Source organism: Plecotus auritus (assembly GCF_963455305.1).
Source record: "Plecotus auritus genome assembly, chromosome: 9".
Classification (NCBI taxonomy): domain Eukaryota; kingdom Metazoa; phylum Chordata; class Mammalia; order Chiroptera; family Vespertilionidae; genus Plecotus; species Plecotus auritus.
Genome location: NC_137783.1, coordinates 80,448,933 through 80,470,377, shown reverse-complemented (window position 1 = coordinate 80,470,377; position 21,445 = coordinate 80,448,933). Strand labels below are relative to the sequence as shown.

At 38.8% G+C, this 21,445-nt stretch overlaps 1 protein-coding gene and 1 pseudogene across 2 annotated transcripts in view; one reads left to right on the top strand and one right to left on the bottom strand.

The window, feature by feature from the left end:
* The window catches only part of GUCY1A2 (guanylate cyclase 1 soluble subunit alpha 2), a gene marked incomplete at its 5' end in the record, with an annotated part of 306,525 nt that overhangs the window by 130,406 nt on the left and 154,674 nt on the right, over window positions 1-21,445 (top strand). The window lies entirely within an intron of this gene.
* On the bottom strand, window positions 19,750-20,604 carry LOC308257738 (heterogeneous nuclear ribonucleoprotein A1-like; annotated as a pseudogene). The gene has a single exon. The product of its transcript is annotated as a heterogeneous nuclear ribonucleoprotein A1-like (transcript).

Below are 21,445 nucleotides of genomic sequence, written 5' to 3'. Positions count from 1 at the left end.
CCTGATCCTGGACTTCTAGTCTCCATAGCTATGAGAATGTCTGTCTGTGGTATTTTGTTAGTGCAGCTTGAGCTAAGACACTAAGTCTGACATCAGAGTGATTGCCAAGTTCATTAATGTGTATCAGAGAATTATGAGTCAGCTTTCTATTAGAAGTCATTTTATAACAGTTTTGTTTTAGGTGTTTAGGCATTAATCACGTAATGAGCCTTGGGCTGTATCTTTCCAAGTTTGCTGTCTCCTGAGCTATATGAAATGGCAACTGCTGTTTCTAGCCATCTCAGTGCCTGACATCATGGTTGCGTTTTGTGCACCATTTCCTGTCTTTTTTGACACTCAGGATATGAAATTATTTTGCTGTCTAATTCAGTTAGGTCACCTTGACACTTAGGAAGCTGGACTTCTGAAATGTAAAATAATATTGTCATCCAAACGGCAAATTGGAGTTCTTATTCTGGGTTCTTGTCCTATGAAGTTTGAAGAATAAAATTTGTGGACTAGAATATTTTTTTTTTAAATATATTTTATTGATATTTTACAGAGAGGAAGGGAGAGGGATAGAGAGCCAGAAACATCGATGAGAGAGAAACATCGATCAGCTGCCTCCTGCACACCTCCCACTGGGGATGTGCCCGCAACCAAGGTACATGCCCTTGACCGGAATCGAACCCGGGACCCTTCAGTCCGCAGGCCGACGCTCTATCCACTGAGCCAAACCGGTTTTGGCTGGACTAGAATATTTTAAGCAAAAGCATGGAAATTTATTACAAGCACTAGAGGCCCGGTGCAAGAAATTTGTGCACGGGGGTGTGTGTCCCTCAGCCCAGCCTGCACCCTCTCCAATCTGGGACATCCCTCTTACAATCCAGGACTGCCGGCTCCCAACTGCTCACCTGCCTGCCTTCCTGATTGCTCCTAACCACTTCTGCCTGCCAGCCTGATCACTCCCTAACCACTCCCCTGCCAGCCTGATTGATGCCTAACTGCTCCACTGCCAGCCTGTTTGCCCCTAACTGCCCTCCCCTGCCGACCTGGTCACTCCTAACTGCCCTCCCCTGAAGGCCTGGTCACCCCTAACTGCCCTCCCCTGCAGGCCTTGTCTCCCCCAACTGCTCTCCCCTGCAGGCCTGGGTCCCCCCCAACTGCCCTCCCCTGTAGGCCTGGTCACCCCTAACTGCCCTCCCCTGCAGGCCTGGTCCCTCCCAACTGCCCTCCCCTGCTGGCCATCTTGTGGTGGCCATCTTGTGCTGGCCATCTTGTGTCCACATGGGGGCAGGATCTTTGACCACATGGGGGCAGCTATCTTGTGTGTTGGAGTGATGGTCAATCTGCATATTACTCTTTTATTAGATAGGATAGAGGCCTGGTGCACGGGTGGGGGTCAGCTGGTTTGCCCTAAAGGGTGTCCCGGATCAGGGTGGGGGTTCCCTTGGGGCGTGGGGCGGTCTGGGCGAGGGGCCTGTGGTGGTTTGCAGGCTGGCCATGCCCCCTGGCAACCCAAGCAGAGGCCCTGGTATCTGGGGTTTATTTATCTTCTACAATTGAAACTTTGTAGCCTGGAGCGGAGCCAAGCCTTCTGCTTGCTCTGTGGTGGCAGCCATTTCTATTGGGATTTATGTATCTTCTGTAATTGAAACTTTGTAGCCTTAAGCGAGGCCTGGGCCAGCCAGGGTGTGCAGAAAGCTTGGCTTCCTCCATCGCTGGGGGCAACCCTAGCCTCCTGCCTCTTTCCGGCTCCGTGGCTGCTGCCATTTCTGTTTGGGTTTATGTATCTTCTATCATTGAAACTTTGTAGCCTTGAGTGGAGGCCTAGGCTGGCAAGGACAGGAGGAAAGCTTGGCTTCCTCCATTGCCAGGGAAACCCAAGCCTCCCTCCTGCTCTCTGTGGCCGTAGCCATCTTGATTGGGTTTATTTGCATATTCGCTCCTGATTGGCTGGTGGGTGTGGCTTGTGGGCGTGGCTTGTGGGTGTAGCGGGGTGACTGTTAATTTGCATATTACTCTTTTATTAGATAGGATATACAAACTCTCGCCTAGGGAGGGGTACCCAAATGGGTAACCAGTGAGTCTCTTTTTCTAAGGGTGTATAAATGCTAGCAGCTTCGTTGTCTGTACATGCTACTTTCTAATTGGACTCTTCCTCATTTTATGTCCCCTCATGTTTTTTCCTAATTGGCCGATTTCCCCTTTCCCTGCCAGGTATCAGTTTCAAAGTTTCAAAGCTCACCCCTGTGCCCTCCTATGTTCTCCCCCTTCTCTTGTAACATTCTGCTGCTCTTGTAAGATAAACGTTCTGGTGGTTTGTAGCTGGCTCCGCCCGTCACGTAGGCATTCCTTTGCAATGGACCCTACCCTAACTGCCTCCCTTATTTCTAAGTCCTCTCAGTATTGCCTGTACATCTTAATATGTTTATTTTTTTCTGAGTAGGGCCAGTTCAAGAATCAAAGCCACCTAGGGAATTGTAAAATTTCACTTATATTATTTTCTTTTTCTTAAAAAAAAACAACTTTTATTGTTGAGAGTATTACAGATGTCCCTCACTTTTCTCCTCATTGCCCTTCTCCACCTGATTCCTGCCTCACCCACACCTAGGCCTTCACCACACCCTTTTGTCTGAGTCCATGGGCAATGCATATATGCATTTAAGCTCTTTGGTTAATCATTTATATTATTTCTTATAGCATGCATTTTTTTTCCCCCTCAGGGAGATATGTCATAGCAATTCATTGTTTTCTCAGATCTATTTTTACAAACTTATTATCAATGATTACACATTGTAAATACGGAGTCAACATAATGGAATATTGAGACAACATTGTAGGAACACAAACACTGCCATTGTCATTGGAGAAAGGAAAGCAATGAAAACTTAATGTGATAAACACTTTCAGGATATTATTTATACTGGACAAGATACAGGTAAAGTCCTGCTGAGCTCAAATGCATTGCAGAAAATTGGCCACTGCTTTGTTCTGAGGATGTGTAGGTCACTTGCAGAATAGTTTAGTTAGCTTTTTATTTTTTCACAAGTCTTTTAACTTCAGTAGCTCAGGCTTGTGTCTGCTATCAAATAAGTTTGGTTGCTTAGAAATAATCTGAGGTTAAGTTATGATAGCTATCAGAGAGTTAATAGTTTTCTTTTTGTGTGAAAAAGAATAATCCTGGTTACTTCTATTTCCTTTAGTCAGCCATAGTTTGTGATATAAAAAAGGGCTTAGAGGCTGGATTAGAAAATGTTTCTTAACCTAAAGCAAAATGTTCTACATTAGCTATGTCATCTTTATGTTATTTTCTGGGACTTATGGGCTATTATGTTGTGAGTATTCTTACAAGAAGGCTTGTAAACAATTGTAGACATTTTTACACAGTTGTAACCATGCTGCAGTTTGATGGTAAATCAGAAGACATGTAATATATTTCACAGAAAGCCCTTGGTCATTTTCTAGTACCTTCTTCTCCTTGGCAATTCCTTTGTCTCCTTTGCTATTTACATAACAATAGGCACTCAGGATTTTTATTTTAAAAAATCTTATTCCCATTTATTGTTGGTAGGAATACAAAATGGTACCACCTCTTTGGAAGACAGCCGGGTTGTTGCTTACAAAATTAAACGTAACATTACTATATATGGCTGATACAGCAGTCAGGTTCCTTGATATTTATTTACCCAAAGGATTTAAAAACTTATGTCCACACAAAAGCAGCTTTATTTATAAATGCCAAATTTTGGAAACAAACGAGATGTTCTCCTGTAGATGAATGGATAAATAAATAAACTGGTACATTCAGATAGTGGAATACTATTCAGTGGTAAAGAGAAATGAGTTATCAATCCATGACATGACATGGAGGAACCTTAACAGTATATTATTAAATGAAAGAATCCAAAGTGAAATGACTGCATACTGTGTCATTCCAAATATATATATATACTGGAAAAGGCCAAACTAAAGAGATAGTACAAAGATCAGTGTTTGACAGGGGTTAGGGAGGAGGGTGGGCGGGATGAGTAGGTGGAACACAGAGGATTTTTAAGGCAGTGAAACTACTCTGTATGATACTATAAAGGTGGCTACATGTCATTAGGCATTTGTCAATACTTATGGAATGTACAACGTCATAGGTTAACAGTAATGTAAATATGGATTTTAGGTAATTATGATATGCCAATGTAAGTTCATCCATTTTAACAAATGTACCATCTTGATGGGGATGTTAAGAATGAGGGAAGCTATGTATATGTGGGAGTATGGGGTATATGGGAAATATCTGTACCTTCCACTAGATTTTTCTGTGAACCTACAACTGCTCAAAATATAAATCATAATAAAAAATCATGACTCTCCATTTGACTGAAAATTAGCAATTTTAAACCAGATAGGTAAGTCATGAAAACCTGGCTTGCCTTTCTGGGGTTCGATGCAGAGTCCTCCAGGGCCTGAGAATCACGATGGCTTTAAATGAACCCTGACCAAAGATTCAAGGCTTTGTCTGAAAGAGAAGTTTGGTTCTGATTTAGTCCAAATTGACTGTGGGAAAGTTATAGAAGGAAATCTTTCTTTGGTGTGGTAAACTGAAATTTACTGGCCTTCAAGGAAAATTCTGTAAGTTACTGGTTGCCTTGCTCTTATGTTTTGATGCAATATAATGCCATAATAGGTAATGTAAAGTTGAAATGTAATACAAAGGAATTTCATATCATTTTTTCCCTAGAGAATTCAGATACAGTCAAAATTAGATTGAGTCAAGCTAGGGAGGCAATGCCATTGAACTGAGAAAATTTGATATGGCCAGACAGCATTAAAGAACTAATAAAATGAAGTTGGCTGGTTGTGGAAAGACTTGGAAATTGGTAATGAAAACTTTTTTATAATTCAGTGGCTATAATAAGTGTTAAATAATATTTATTCAGCGCTCTCCTGTGTTTGGGTCCTTGGTTGCATCTATTTAATATTATACAAATTTATTTTTTATCCTCTGGAATCTATACTTAAAAAAATTAGAATTTGTGGACAGAGTAAGTTATTGGACACATGCTTGAAGTTGGGTTAGATTTTTTATATCTGAACTACCCGTGCAGGACATAGCTTCATATTCAAGATACATGTAAATGCTTTCACGATTATAATGGAAAACTGGTGCTGCTGGCCACCTGGTACAGTTTGGGGCCACTACTGTAACTCCATGTTTAGGCACCAGCAGTTTTATCCACCATTGATTTTGTAGTATCTGTGAAAATGTCAACACAGCGAAAAAGCAAATAATATCTTGGATTATTTTGAAAGCAGTTTTTACTTATGGATCCCCTGATATGATTTGTAAAACTCCTGGAGATCTGAGGACCACATTTAAAAGTACAAAAGTTCTAGTCTAAGATTTCCAAGGAGAAGAGAGGCCATGCTCTTTCTTCTTAGCTCTCCCTTCTGTTTGATCTTGAAAGTGCAACTCTTTTCTTTGAAACGTTTCTAAATCCCGCAGCACTGGGAATACTTATAGTCTTTAATTAAAATTTCCAGTTTTCTCCTTTAGAAGAATTACAGTAACTTTTGGGAGGATATTACTTGCACAGTGTCTTTGTTTTTTAAAAAATTTTTAATTGATTTCAGAAAGGGAGAGAGAGAGAGAGACAAAGAGAGAGGGAGAGAGAGAGAGAGGAAAGTCAATTATGAGGGAGAATCATTGATTGGCTGCCTCTGCATGCCCCCTACTAGGGATCAAGCCTGCAACCCAGGCATGTGCTCTGACTGGGAATCGAACCATGACCCCCCGTTTCACAGGTTCACACTCAACCACGGAGCCACGCCAGTCAGGCCTTGCACAGTGTTTTGATTAAAGGTAAGAATACAATGATTTTTTTTAACCGATGAAAAGTTTTGTACATTTTCTTAAAATGTACTAGCATTTATATAGATATCTGTGAGAGACAATGCAGAAAAACTGGAGATATAGATATTTTCAAAATTTAAAAAAAAGCATATTCTAGGATTACCAAAGGTCTTCTGATTTACTATAGAGATTATGTGTTCATTGCAATATAAATATTTTCTTCTTAGGTTTTTTGCTGAAATGAGCCATGAAATTATGGCTAATAGATGAAAAATTATTTTTATTTAAAAAACTATAGTAGTTACAAGATGTCATACATTGACTACATATATCATAGGTTCTTAACGTAGGACATCAAACCCCTGAATTACTAATATGCAAAATATGGTATGTGATTACTCTTTATTACTTTTTAAGATCCATCAGATTATCAAAAGGTTTTCCTAGAAATATTCATTCACAGTTATTCTGTATTTAAGGAAATGGATACAACTATTTTATTGCAATTATATAGAGAGGAATCTAGTTCTTATCTTTGCTCCCTCTGACTTATTTCAGGATTTTTTTCTTTATCTTTGTTTTTCTACAGTTTGAATATTATACAATTAGGAGTAGTTTTATTTTATTTTTTAAAATTAATTCTGCTTTGTGTTCTCTGAGCTTCCTGGATTTGTGGTTTGGTGTACATTTTCAGCCATTATTATTTCAAATCTTTATTTCTGTTCCTTTTTCTCTTCTTCTGACATTCCTGTTTCATGTATGTTATGGTTTTGTAACTGTCTCTCAGTTCTTGGATAATCTGGGTTTTTGTTTCTTGGTGCTTTTTCCCCTCTTTGCTTTTTTATTATTGGAAACTTCTTTTGAGCTATCCTCAAGAATAGATATTCTTTCCTCAGTTTTGTCTATTCTATTAATAAGCCCACCAAAGGCATTCTTACAGTGTTGTTGATCTATTTTGGTTTTTTTTCCTTCACCCTGATCATCTTGTTTTTAATAAATCTTAAAAGAATTGGTTGTTCTAATGTAGGGAATGGACCAAAGTGGGAGGATATATTGAGATGCCTAATTGGAAAGGAAATCAATAGCTTTTCCAATGATCAAAGAGAATATAACTAATGACCTTTTCTAACTATCCTTATGGGACAAGCAAACAATTGCTGTAACTATGCTACCCAGCAACCAGAAATAAATGAGATATTTACTAAATCATTATACTTATTGTGATACAAACACTTTTTGGCTATAAAAGTACAGCCCTTAAAGGAAAGCAAAAGGTAATGGAAATTAAAACAATTGTTCTTTTCCAACTTTCTGCAGTTAACATGTGATGAATTTCTCTTTCAAAGCCTGTGAAATAAAAATAGTTTACTCACTCAGAATCAGTTTTTAAAAATATATAGTTTTATTGATTTTGGAGAGGAAGGAAGAAGAGAGAGAGAGAGAGAGAAACATCAATAATGAGAGAATCATTGATTGGCTGCCTCCTGCATGCCCCACACTGGGGATCCAGCCTGCAACCCCAGCATGTGCTCTGATCAGGAATCAAACCATGCCCTCCTGATTCATAGGTTGACACTCAAACACAGAACCACAATGGTAGCACTCAGAACCAGTTTTAGTTTTCAGCATCTTTAAAATGCTTTTTCAGACAACTTACCCTAAGAGCATTCATTACTTTTTTCTTCAAAGAGAGACCTTCTCAGGCAACTTTTTAAAGCAGTTTATCCAGAATCATTGTGGTAATAACCCTCAGAAGCTGATAAAGCCAGTTAGGACTCCAGCTCTACTGGCCAAAGAAGATAACATTATACATTGCAGTGGTTGATAATCTCCAGTGGAATCTATAATAATAAAATAATAATATGCTAATTAGACTGGATGGACGTCCTTCCTTCCAGACAAAGCCATGGCAGTCAGGGGCCACAGCAGAGGTGGCAGACCCCACCCCCATCCCCTCACCCCCATGGCCATGGCGGCGGCAGGCGGGAGCCGGGGCCAGGGCCAAGGCTCTTGCATGAATTTCGTGCATCGGGGCTCTAGTAAGGGAATATAAAGCTGGAATTACTTTTAGTTTGAGAAACCTAATTCTATGGCTTTTACCGAATGTTAATATCTTAGAATATCTTAGAGAGGAAATGGCCTACTTAATTTTTGACATCTGCCACTTAACCAAAATGTCCTCATTGCTGTTAAAGGCACCTTTTTTTAATCTCAAAGTAGCACCCAGCATTACAAGCAAATAATTAATTCGAACTAGGAGGAATGCTTGGGTATGTGTGACATAACCATAAAAATGAGGGGAATGAGGGAATTAATGGTGCAAGTGAGACTCATTGAAATGTTTAACATGGGGTACAAGTTGGGTATGAAAAGAAGTGAAGTATGAAGTCAAGGGACTTGACACTTAAGTGTAGGTTTAGTAGCTGAGAGGCCTGGGAAAAGTTTTATGAATAAGTTTCAGATTTTTGAGATTTAAGGTATCTTTGTCTCTGGATGACACTGTTTAAACTGAGGCTGTGTAAATGGAGAGAGGAAGGTCAATAAAATAAATGAAGTCTAGGAACCATGACAACAGAGTGCTGAATGCGTCTTCAAGTTGAACAGTGAGTAGAGCAGACTCCCAATAATTAACCAATTACTGAACATTCGTACATGGTATGGAGGGTGAAAGAAATTGAAAAACGTCTTATTTATGCTTGTTCTCTAGGACTGTGGGTAAGACTAAAGATCAATTATACATACTTGATGGTTATTATAGAGATCAGTAGTGCCTGCCACTCAGTAGATACTTACATTTTTGTTGAAAGAATAAATACATGTACAAAATCCTAAGGGAGCTTGAAGGAGCTAACCAAACAAAGGCAACAGGGGAATGACTATGGAGGCGTGTCATGGAAGTAAGATTTGAACTAAATTTTGAAGGATAGTTAGCCATCAGCAAGGTAGGTTTTAGGGCCTTGAGTGAGGCTCTAAAGAAAGATGAAGAGAAAGATGCCTGTCTGTGCAAGGCTGAGAGCCGAAGTGAATCTGGAGGACAGGATGCATGCATAAGAGAACTAAAGGAGCTCCCTTAGGAAGGATGTGATGGATCAGATTTAGAGTTAGAATTTCTAATGCCTATTTTATTGGCATGATGGAGATTATAATGAAGAGGATAATACTATAGACCTTTAGGGGCATTTCACATTTGAAGTGTCTGTTCTACTGGGCAATTGAATGGCCCTCGTCCTGTTTTTGTTTTATATCAGATTAAGTGTGTACAAATATATGTGTACATTACGTACAAATATTTGTATATATTTATGCTTGTATTTATAAATAATTGTACATATAAATATAGATAACATAAGCCCACAAGGTACATAGTATATAGTCTATAGTATATAGATAGGATGAGGTTGTGAATAACTAAAGACCCCAAGTGACAGGTTTTTAAATTTATTTATTTATTTTTATTATTCACCTTTCATGTGAGAAAATTGTGTAGGCCACCTAGAGTTGATATTTGTGTGTCAGGAACCAAATACCTCTTATCTTTTTGCTCCAACTTTCCCATCATCTAGGTGCTCCTTCATGGTCCAGGATGTCTGCTTACATCCCAGCTGCATATACACATTCCAGCTCTCAGGGAGGAGAAAGGGATGGAAAAATCAGATACTTGTTACTTAAGAACACTTTTCTCTAGGGACACATTTAACATGATATTTCAAGTTATATCCTATTGACCAGAATTTAGCCTAAGATCCTCAGTTGGCTGCAAGAGAGGCTATAAAATATTATCTGTTCTAGACAGAAATATGCCCAGTTAACCATGACGACTCTTATCAGGAGGAAGGGAGTCAGCTTGAGAACTAACAGTGCTTGCCATGCCTGTAGTTAGCCCCTTCTATCTAGAGAATATGTGGTATGTCTGTGTGTGAAGTTGGCATGCTCTTAGAAATTCTTGCATTTGAAACACACAATCAGCACACATTTGTGGGCAACAATAACATTTTATAAGTATGAGCATGTTTCAAAATGATTATGTTTAGGTAGTTGGCTTAGTGTATAATACATGTGAGGATTATAATGAATTGCAAATATATAGAGGTTTAAATTTTTTACAAAGTACATTCACACCACCTACGTCAATCTTGTATAATCTACATAGCATTTATAAGGTATATAGGATAAAGGTACTATCCCCATTTCATTACTGGAAAAATGGAATTATATAGTTTGATGTTGGGATTAGTATTTATTGACCCATACTATTAGGCTATTAATAGAAGGGAATAATGGCATGGATTTTTGAGAATAGAGGATAAGTAGAAATAATTTATATTTTAGTTTGAATGAATGTATCCTAGTGGGTATGACATTCTTTTCATTTGAAAATGTGGCATTCAAGAATCCATTTTTTCCTCTCACTCACCTGAGCAGTGATATCTTGGCCATGGTCAGAGCCTCCCATTTTCCCATTGCTGTGACTGTTTCCTTCCAACAGACACATCGATTGTTTGGTGTTGCTCAGTAACATAAGTACTATAGATAAACTTACCCATCACTCCTTCCAACTGCAACGCACAGAAGTAATCTACATATTAGTTGCTTTTTGACATATTCCCTGTATAAAATAATAAGAGAATTCAACTATCTTTGTTTTACTGTAATATTACTTTGTAAAAACATTACCCTCATAAATATTACCATAAACACAAAATGAAGCAAATGCTTTCAACAACTGACTCATATCGTGGTGTTTTGAGCTAATGTCATATATTGCTCTGGAGGACAGTGTCTATAATGTCTTCACCTGTGGTCCTTCCGAAGAACACAAAGTATGATTTAGCCTATTATCTGTGGAAGCAAACTTTCTGAAGATACCAATAATGTAGTGAAGGCCGTGCTAGGGTGGGGACTGGGAAGACGGGGTGAAAAGTGGGTATGAGGGACATCTATAATACTGTCAACAGTAAAAAATAAATTTAAAATTTAAAAATAGCAAAGGAGAAGAAAGCTGTTGAGTCACTGAGTGGGCCAGGAGTTGAACCTCCTCTTTTGGAATTCTTAGTTAAAAACTCAAATGACATTGTTTAAATTTTAAACTCTTATCTGGTAAGAACTAAACTGATTACTAATCAAGGACTAAAACAAGATCATCTGGCATGAAGTTTATTTGATTTTAATAAAGTTATGTGTTGTAGGAACTAGTAATATAGCTTTTCATTAATATTAATAATCTCCACTTCTCTGTTCAGTAACATTAACTATTATTAAATCCTCTCTACGTCTTGAAGCACATTCTCTCCTTGGTTTCTGTAACTTTACTTTCTTTTTTTTTTTCCCAAAGACTTGTCTGCTCCTTCTTGGTTTACTTTGCAGGCTCACCTTTACCCACCCAGCCACTGAATGGTAATGCAGGCACAGATCAGAATGAATTTAAATTGTTAGGTAGTGTCACTTTAATCCCCTTCAATCATTCACTTTCTCTGGGTACCTTTAATATGTATAATATGAAAGACAAACATCATTTTTTCTTTATCCAAATACAGAGAAGATGACAAAAATATTGAAAAGTCTGTCAGTTAACTAAATGATGACCCTCAGCTATTGAGTTTTTATGCCTTTCTCTGCTGAGAATTTGAACAATTGAATGTAGAATTGTGACACTTTTGGCATGGATCGGTTTTATAGTTTGCGGGTCAGAATGAATAAAATATTAACATCACATAACATGTAAGTTAATTACATTCTTATATATTTTTTAGTAAGCATATATTTTTTTTTCCTCTAGCAACAAATTTTATTTTTTGGGGTAAATTTCAATGGCAAAAATGGATATGTTTGATGTGTAATTTTCTGTGAAATGACAGTGGGATATTGTAGATATCATGAAATGAGAATGAACATTCACGCTCAGCCCTAGGTCCAGATAGTTTCTTTTGTGGATTAGATTTATAAAGTCCTATAGAAATACTTTGTATCCGTTTTCACTAGATATTTTAAATCTTATAACACATTTTATCTTAACCTACTCATTGGGAAACACTGATTTAGTGATTATTCTAACAGTTATTTCTCTTCCTCCCCAACCCCACCTCATTTTAATCCATTTGTTATAAAATGACTATTCATTCCTACAAGAACACTTTGGAAACTAGAATTATTGGGGAAAAGTACACAGTTAGCAATCATCTGAATAATTTGATTCATGCAAAATTCCATTTTGAACAATGCAAATCCTTTTCCACTCACTACATCTCCAGGAATTATGTAATAACCTTGAGTAAATACTTTGGCCACTTGGAGGACACTGATGCAATTATTAACCTCCCACCTCCAGATATATACTGAAATTGAGTGTAGATAGCTGAGTCCTTTTTTATTTCCTTTTGGCACAACATCAGCTATTACATGTATGAGAAAAGAAGAAATAAGGAAGGAAGGAAAGAAGGGAAGGAGGCAGAGAGGGAGGGTGGGAGGGAGGCAGGAAGGCTGGAAGGCAGGGAGGGAGGGAGATAAAGGTGCTTAGCAAAAGCTTCCAGTGGGGAGAGTGAGCAGTCATGCTAGACCCTTCCCACAGACAGAGCAGGCCAAGTCTGGGATGTTATCAAGGAGCTCCTGATGGCTGCTCTTCTCATACATTGTCATAATGTTTGGATAATTCCTATTCATTTTCACATAAGTTATCTATATATATAAAAGGCTAAGTTGACTCACACTTGTGCAATACACATAAAGCTGGAGCCAATCGCACATATGTGTTTCGATCTGTCATTGTCAATCGTGAATTTTGTTGACACTTCTATTATAGAGAAAGGGCGAATAGCGATATTAAAATATTTCTTCTACTTAATTTCCTTTCAATATGCATGAATCCATGCACCGGGACACAAGTATAACAATAAATAACATAACCCCATAAGTGATTAATATTCCAAAAATCCTATAAAACAAAATATGTGTTCATGCAAAGAATATTTAAATCAATAACTTGATATTTCAGAAATTATTCTGAACAATTCTGTAAAATTGATTGCCATTTTATGTGCTTTAGAGCTTTTCTTGTTTATTTCTTTGTGTTTTTTTTTTTCCTATTTCTGAAAGTAGTGTAGATTATCTCTGAGGAGAGAGGAAGAATGTAGTCTGGGAGAGGACCTATGTGGCTGCAACCATATTGGCAATATTTTACTTCTTTAGATGGATGATGGGTAAATGGGTATTTATAGTCTTATTCCTTTTTTAAAATAAGTATATTTTTTATTGATTTCAGAGAGGAATGGAGAGGAAGAGAGAGATAGAAACATCAATGATGAGAGAGAATCATTGATTGGTGACCTCCTGCACGCTCCCTACTGGGGATGGAGCCCGCAACCCAGGCATGTGCCTGACCGGGAATGGAATCATGACCAGAAGGTTCACAGGTCAATGCTCAACCACTGAGCCACACCAGAATAGGAAAAGGAAATACTTATTCCTTTTGGTGTAATAAATTTTTAATAAGAATACAACATTATAAAGCAAACTTAATAATCCTGCGCTTTGTGAACCTGAGCAAGTAAGTTGTATAATTGTTCTGGATCTTAGTGTACTTTATGTAAAAAAATTAACATGATAATTCATGAAGTCAGCAATAGATTGATGTATGGCCTGCTTTTGAGGACTACTTCAATTTTATGACCATTAATTAGATCACTTATAATTCATTCATCCTTTTAACCTTTATGAAGTAGCTAATGTTTACATACACATGTCACTGCTTTAAATATATATAAAGTTAAATTTATAGTAAGATTTCTGAAATTTAAAAGGGAGGTGCCTTTTCTAGAATCAAGAGTAATAGGAAGTGAAAGTATTAGTTGTTTATTGCCTGAACACAATCTGAAACAGTGGACAATTAGATTAATTCATGGAAAATAGACTCATAGAATGATAGAGCTGGAAGGAACCTCAGAGATGATCTAATTTGCGTCTTCAGTTATAAATGGGGAAATGATCACAGTCTACAGAGGCCTTACACAACTAGTTAATGGAAGAGCTGGTACTAAAGCTAAGATTTCAGAGCCTTTTTCACCCTTTTCTCTCCTCTGTATTGGCATTTCCCAAAGTTCTTCTAAAATTCTTTCGATGAGTGTAAGGAAACAAACGACTAACAAACAATAACAACAAAAGTAGGATTTTGTGGTAAAGTAACTTTTTGAAATTTTGCATTCTAAATCTGCCTTGTGGATTCACAACACACTCTAGTGTAGTATAGGCTCTGAGAAGGTCTGTAGTGAAGTAATCTAAAACTGTTTAATCCACTCTTTCCAAAAATGTTTGGCAACTGAGTCCCTATTATATGAAACTAGAGGCCCGATGCATGAATTTGTGCATGTGTGGGGTCCCTCAGGGTGGCCTGCGGGGATCGGGCTCCAGCTCACGCCCCCAGCCTCGCAGCTCCGCAACCCCACCTGACACCCTACTGTGGCCTGGCACCACCCCCTCACCTGCACCACCATCCCACCTGCAGGGCCATTGATCAGGGCCAGGCCCCCCGCCCTGCTCCCTCAGTGCCTGAGAGCCAGGTGGCAGCCCCACCCCCCCGATGCTGCTGCTGGTCGCTGTCTGTGAGGCAATCAGGCCCCTGCTTGCACCCGCCTTGGCCTGGCGCTGCCTGCTCACCTGCTCCACCATCCGACCACAGTCCCGCTCTGGCCAGGGCCCATCAGGGCCAGCAGCACCTCCACTGCCAACCTCTGCCAACGCCACGTCGCCAATGCCTGCCATGTTCTGTGCCGCCCCCTGGTGGTCAGCACACATCATAGCGAGTGGTCGAACTCCCGGTTGAACAACCGCCAGAGAGGAAATTTGCATATTAGGCTTTTATTATATAGGATAGTACATTTTGAAGAAGAAAGTTTGAATAATACTATGAAACATCATATCACTTTTTATTTTCATGCAATCTAGTTTAATAATAGATGAATTTTTAAAATTTGGTTAATTGATATGGCAGCATTGAGATCCACCTTAACATAAAGACAGTTTCTCAATAAAGGGGTCAGTGTTCCATAAGTGCTTTTAAAACTTTCATTCATCGCTCAAGGGAGGGACTAAGGAGAGAGAATAGGATCCTCTCTAGTGAAAAGTGGAATATGCTAATGAAAATGATAGTGCCGAAACTGGTTTGGCTCAATGGATAGAGCGTCAGCCTGCAGACTGAAAGGTCTCAGGTTCAATTCCAGTCAAGGGCATGTACCTTGGTTGCGGGCACGTCCCCAGTAGGGGGTGTGCAGGAGGCAGCTGATCGATGTTTCTCTCTCATCGATGTTTCTAACTCTCTATCCCTCTCCCTTCCTCTCTGTAAAAAATCAATAAAATATATTAAAAGAAAAAAAAAGAAAATGGTAGTTAGTAATTCTAATGTAAATATAGGTGTTAGGCTATGGCAGAGGAAACAGAATTGAGAGAAGAGGGAGAGAAGAAGGATCAGAGCCATTTCAGAATGACAGGTTGTTTTAGACCTATCCTTGTCTCACTGAGGCAATCCTCCAGCCAAGTGAAAACATGAGATAGTTTCCTGAGAAAGATGATCAATGTGAGGGAAGGAGAAAGAAGGAATGACATCAAACATAGACATGCTAAAGATAAGCCAGGCAACATGCCACTTCCACCATGAGATATTTTTGAATCTCCCCACAAAATAAACTCTTCCATATCTAACTCCTTAAACCTCTTCTTCTTTTACTCTGTAGTTTTACATAGCCTGCTTTTGAATTTCTTTCACTTAGTTGAGTATATGTTTTATCACTCCCAAGATGTTGTTCTAGAGGACAAGGACTGTAGTTGTTCCCTTTGCTGAGTTCCATGGTGCTGGCAGATTACTTTGTATGAATCATTCCTCAATGAATGTTTGCTTGATGATTACAAATATGACAAAATCAACAAGCATGCATTGTATACCTAGTGCATAACTACAGTTGAGAACGTGAAGCACTAGCCCTAATGATCCCTTCTCTCAAGAAGGTTAGAGTTTACTCAAGGCAACACACTAAAAAGGAAAGACCATTCTGTATTAAAACCTTGATATTGGACATTTCCATTAAAGGGACACGTCAGAGAAAGCTTCAAAGAGAATATAGTGTTGAAAATGATTATTTATTGAAGGTGGTGTTGGTTGGGTGCATTACTTTCTGACTGACATTTTAACAAATTATCATAAGTTTAGTCTTAAAAGAATACAAAGTTATCACCTTACAGTTCTGGAGATCAGAAGTCTGAAATGAGTGTTATGGAGCTTAAAATGAAAGTATTGGTAGAGCTGCATTCCTCCAGGAAGTTCCAGGAGTGATTCCGTTTCCTTGCCTTTTCTAACTCCTAGAGACTCCTTGTATTCCTTGGCTTGTGGCCTTTTGGTGACTCTTCTGTGTGCACACTACAACGGGAAGCCAGTTCCAGCATGTCATAATTGCAAGAGTTTCATCAAAAGGTTGATGGAACTTGGGGACTCAACAAGGGCTGAGTCACATATGTTATCACCTGTTGGAGTGGCTAAAGACATTTCCCCCAAACCTGAATAGGATGATTGTTTGCTGCCAGACAGCTCAGGGCATCTTAATCTACATGTTATTGCTTCCTGTTGGCCAAACACCTGAACAGCCATAGGCTATTCTCCAATCTGACAATGCTTCTGTATGAAACCCTACCCTTTGAAGTGTATTATCTCCACCTTGCCTTAGGACAAATTGTGTTAACAAAAAGCAAGGATCCTGAGACAAGGAGAATTTAGCTCCTTTAGCTAAAGCTCCTCTGACCCCCAATGTCTTTCAAAATGATCTTTCGTCTTTGGACTCTTACTTAATCTACGCACAGCCTTTCTCCAGATTGCTGAACCCTTCTAGATGCCGGATCAAGACTCACCGGCGTTAAATGACGCCCCAATGTCCGGCATTAGCTTCCATCTTGAGATCCTCCTGACTTCCTTTTATAAGGACCCTGTGATTATATTGGGCCCAACTGGATAATCCAGAATAATATCCCCATCTTAAAATCCTTAACTCTATCTGCAAAGTCCTTCTTGCCATGAAAGGTAATATGTTTACAGTTTCTGGAGATTAGGACATGGAAACCTTTGTTAGGGTCATTATTCTTTCTACCACAGTGGGGAATCAGCATGAGCTAAGTTTTGGAGATAGAAAAAAAGCATGCAGGGTATAAACTTAACAATAAAAAGATCAAAAGAAAATGTAGAGTGCATGTTACGGAGTGCAGCAAATGGAATTGCTAGAAGGCAGGTATGAGTTACCGAGGGCTTTACAGTTTAGGATAGGAGATTTAGATTTAATGCAGTTAATACCAGAGAACCATTCCAAGTTTTTAAGAAGTGGCTAGTGTTGTGAAATGGTATTTATAAGAGATTAGTCGTGCAGGATTTGTAGGAGAGCTTGGTAGAAATTTTGAAGGCAAAGTTTGAGTAAAGTTTAAATGCATAATTGGGTATATCTTGCATAGTTTTTTTTTTAGATATATAGATACGTAATATTCTTCTATAGATTTTTTGATTAAATAATTTATTTAGAGTGACAATTATTAATATCTCACAAAGCAGTAACTTGATATCTCTATTTGGATCCAAGTCTTGATTGTCTTTCATGACCATGGTAATCTGCAAAGCAGGGCTCTGACCTGGCTGTCAATCAGTGTTTCTTCCTTGCTTTGTCATCATCTCTCATTCTTCCTTAAGAACTGTATTTCGTGGCTATCCTGAAGAGGCTCTTCTTTTTCTCTAGAGAAATCTCCTTTGAATGATAAATGACTTTTTAAAAACTGTTTTAAACTTTCTTCATTAATTCTTATCTTTGTGATATTGATGCCTTCTTCCTAGGTGGAAGGCACTCATATCAGATTGAATATTTACTTTTAATACATCTTAACTGTAGCTTTTCTTGCTTTTACCTGGAAAGGGTCAACAGTTAATTGGGTTAGAAGGAGTTACCTTTTCTAATTGCAATAGAATGTCTTTGGTGGTGGTTTTGGATTGTTTCTAGGCTATGGAGTCTTAATTAGATATAAAGTCAGTGTGAGATGCAATATGTGCCCTGGCATCATAAGGGAAAGGGCTGCGTGTATAATAGATATTTATTGTCTTTGCTTATCTAGCATCTATCCTTTGTTTCTGCTGGTAATAGCCCCTTACATCCTTTCCCTATTACAATCCATGAGTTTTGTCCTTCCTCTAACCCCACTCTTGATGGCCAATTAGTGTCAGAGTAATGAGTTATATAGTTGGCTTTTCACCTTGCTTGAGTTAATGCAGGTTAGGCCTGTGACTTTTGCTAAAACTACTGGCATGAGGTGCCGACTACCAGGCTGGTGAAACTGGTAGGATCTAAGTCTGAGGCGCTTGAAAGTTGGCATTAGAGAAAATTTCTGTTGTAATGAAGCCAATGCAGAGGAAAGCAAAGCTATTAAAACTAAGAGTGTCTTAATCCTGGTTAAGTTATTTGAACCTTAAATCCAACTACGGCTGAAGCTGAAAAGTTTCCTAGCATTTTGGTTTATAAGGCAGTATATTTTCTTCATTATTTATGCTGATTTTAGTTGTGCATCTATCAATTTCAATCAAGAGTCCACTCTAATATAATACACATATAACACCCAGAATCTTGCTTGGGCTCCATGGTCTCTTCAAAGTCCTTCTCTGAAATGTTGACCTTCTCCCTCAGTTTCTTCACCTTGTACTCTCAACAGGTGTAAGCTGGACTTTGGACTTCCCGATAATTTGCAGGGGCATAAAACTCCCTGAAAATGTGATATTATTAGTATTAGAACCAATAAATGTATTTTGGAAAAGAGAATTTCATCATCTTAATGAAGGTTGAAACCTGGTTGCTGAATCCTTTCTCATATTTTTCCTGTTTACATAATTAGAGGAATGGACACGTGGTTGACTCCAATTTATCTATTGCCATTATGGATCACACCCATATTTCAGTAGCAATGTAAATCCTGGGGTAGTTATAAAGAATATTGAGACAGTTTTGCTATAAGGCACTTAAAAGATTTTTTTGACACATGATATCCAGTAAATTATAGGTATCAGACCCAATTCTTATCCAGTCTCTGCTTAGAAACTTTAACAAAATTTTTAAGTCCTAACCGGTTTGGCTCAGTGGATAGAGCGTCCGCTTGCAGACTCAAGGGTCCCAGGTTCAATTCCGGTCAAAGGCATGTACCTTGGTTGCGGGCACATCCCCAGTAGGGGATGTGCAAGAGGCAGCTGATCAATGTTTCTCTCTCATTGATGTTTCTAACTCTCTATCCCTCTCCCTTCCTCTTTGTAAAAAATCAATAAAATATATTTAAAAATTTTTTAAGATCAAATATTACAATATTCTGCCAAGTTTTATTTCTTTTATATTTTTAATTTGTAAAAGATGGATAGAGTGTCAGCTTGTGGACTGAAGGGTCCCTGGTTGGATCCTGGTCAAGGGCACAGGCCAGGGTTGCAGGCTTGATCCCCAGTAGGGGGAGTGCAGGAGGCAGCCAATTAATGATTCACTCTCATCATTGATGTTTCCATCTCTCCCTTCCTCTCTGAAATCCATAAAAATATGTTTTAAAAAGCACACTTATTCAGCACCATGATCACACTATTACATCTAGCAATCAAGACCATCCATGCAAAAAAAAAAAAAATCTACATTGAAACCGTTTGTTGGAATGCTTTGCACTTTCCAGAGAAGAGAAACGGAAATAACCTGTGATATAATTGGTCCCAAATACAGTCCTGGAGGATTTCACCCATTCACGAGTCTTGTCTAACACATGTCTTCTTTGTAGCAGCAAGGCCCTGCCGCCACTGTGCTTGGCTGAGTTCACAAATCTATTGCAATCTGTAGCTTCCCTGTCACTTCTCTGGCTCTCCTCTCCTGCTAGGCTTTGTTTCTGGGCAGTAATTAAAACCTTCTGCCACTGCCATAGCTACTGCTGCTGGAACCGCCACAGCCACCTTGGTTTTGTGGTTTGGCAAAGTATTGGCTTCCATCACCATAGAGGCCAGAGCTTCTGCCTCCAAAGTTTCCTCCTTTCATGGGCCCAAAATTTGAAGATTAATAATTGTAATTGCCAAAATAATTGGAGGTTCTACCACCTTGAACATTGTTTTTATCATTACCAAATCCATTACAGCCATCCAATCGCCAACATATCCACCGCCACCACAGCTGCCATCAAAGCCATCTCAACCACTGAAGTTTCCTCCGTGATCAAAGTTGTCATTCCTACAAAAACCACCTCCATGATCACCTCGTTTCCGGAATCACTTTGACCTCTTTGGCTAGATGAAGTACTAGCCATCTCTTGCTTAGATAGGCCTCTCCTCACTTCACAGTTGTGGCCATTCACAGTATGGTGTTTCTGAATAACAGTCTTGTCTACAGAGTCATGGTCATCAGAAGTTATAAAAGCAAAGCCTCTGGTTTACTACTACCTCCATCGGCCATGCTTTCAATCACTTCCACTTTCCCATACTGTTCCAAATAATCTCTTAGGTGACGTTCTTCAGTGTTTTCTTTAATACCACTGACAAGTATCCTTTTCACAGTTAAATGGCCACCAGGTCTTTGAGAATCTTCTTTTAAGACAGCCTTTTCTGGTTCTACCCACCTTGTGCAGCCCTGCATTCATGGCTGCATCCATGAGGATAAAATAAATGCCCTCCTCAGTGGCATCGGGACAAACCCAAAGCCTCTGGAGTGCTTGGTGTTTGGATTTCTCATCAGGAGAGCCTGAGAGAACCCATTGATCAACATGGCTCCTCAGACTCTCCTCGCTCATTTTAAAGCTCAAACTTCCCATAAAGAGCTTCCACAGCTGTTTGGGCTCTTGGGAACTCATAGAGATGATGACTGTGGGAGGAGAGACTCCAATGATGCTTACTCCATGGCCTCCATCAGCAGAAAGGTCTGATTTCAAGTTTTCTTTCTTTTAATAGTTTTCCATTCTCATCATCCCATACAACAAAGAGGCAGAGGGAGTAATCCTGTTATTAACTCTTAATAAGAGCCAAGTTTCTTTTGGTTTGCTGAAAATTTTATGCCAATAATAGCTTCAATCCTTAAATTTTTAACACAGATGACACTGAAGAAATATTTAAGAACTAACACTACCTCCTTTGAAGATCTTTAACAACACAATAGACAGAGGGAGGGAAGATTAAATCTTTTAAAAATAGTTTTATTGATTTCAGAAAGGAAGGGAGAGGGGGAGAGAGAAAGAAATGTCAATGATGAGAGAGACTCATTGATTGGTTGCCTCCTGATTGAGCCCGCAACCCAGGTATGTGCCCTGACTGGGAATCAAACCCAGGACCTTTGGTCCCTGGGATGACGCTCAATCCACTGAGCCACCACATCCGGGCAAATTTTTCTTTTTGGTTCGATAATTAGAATACCTTTTAATTAACATCAGGCCTCGTATGTTTGATGATTTTATTCCTCAACACTTATACCTGCTATTTCTGTATTAATTGGTTTTATATTTAATTTTACTGTATGCACAAAGGCTACAGTCTATTAGATTTCAAAGAGCTATTAATGGTTAGCCAATACAATATCCTACTTAGTAGAGGAATGTACTCTACAAAATTTTTTC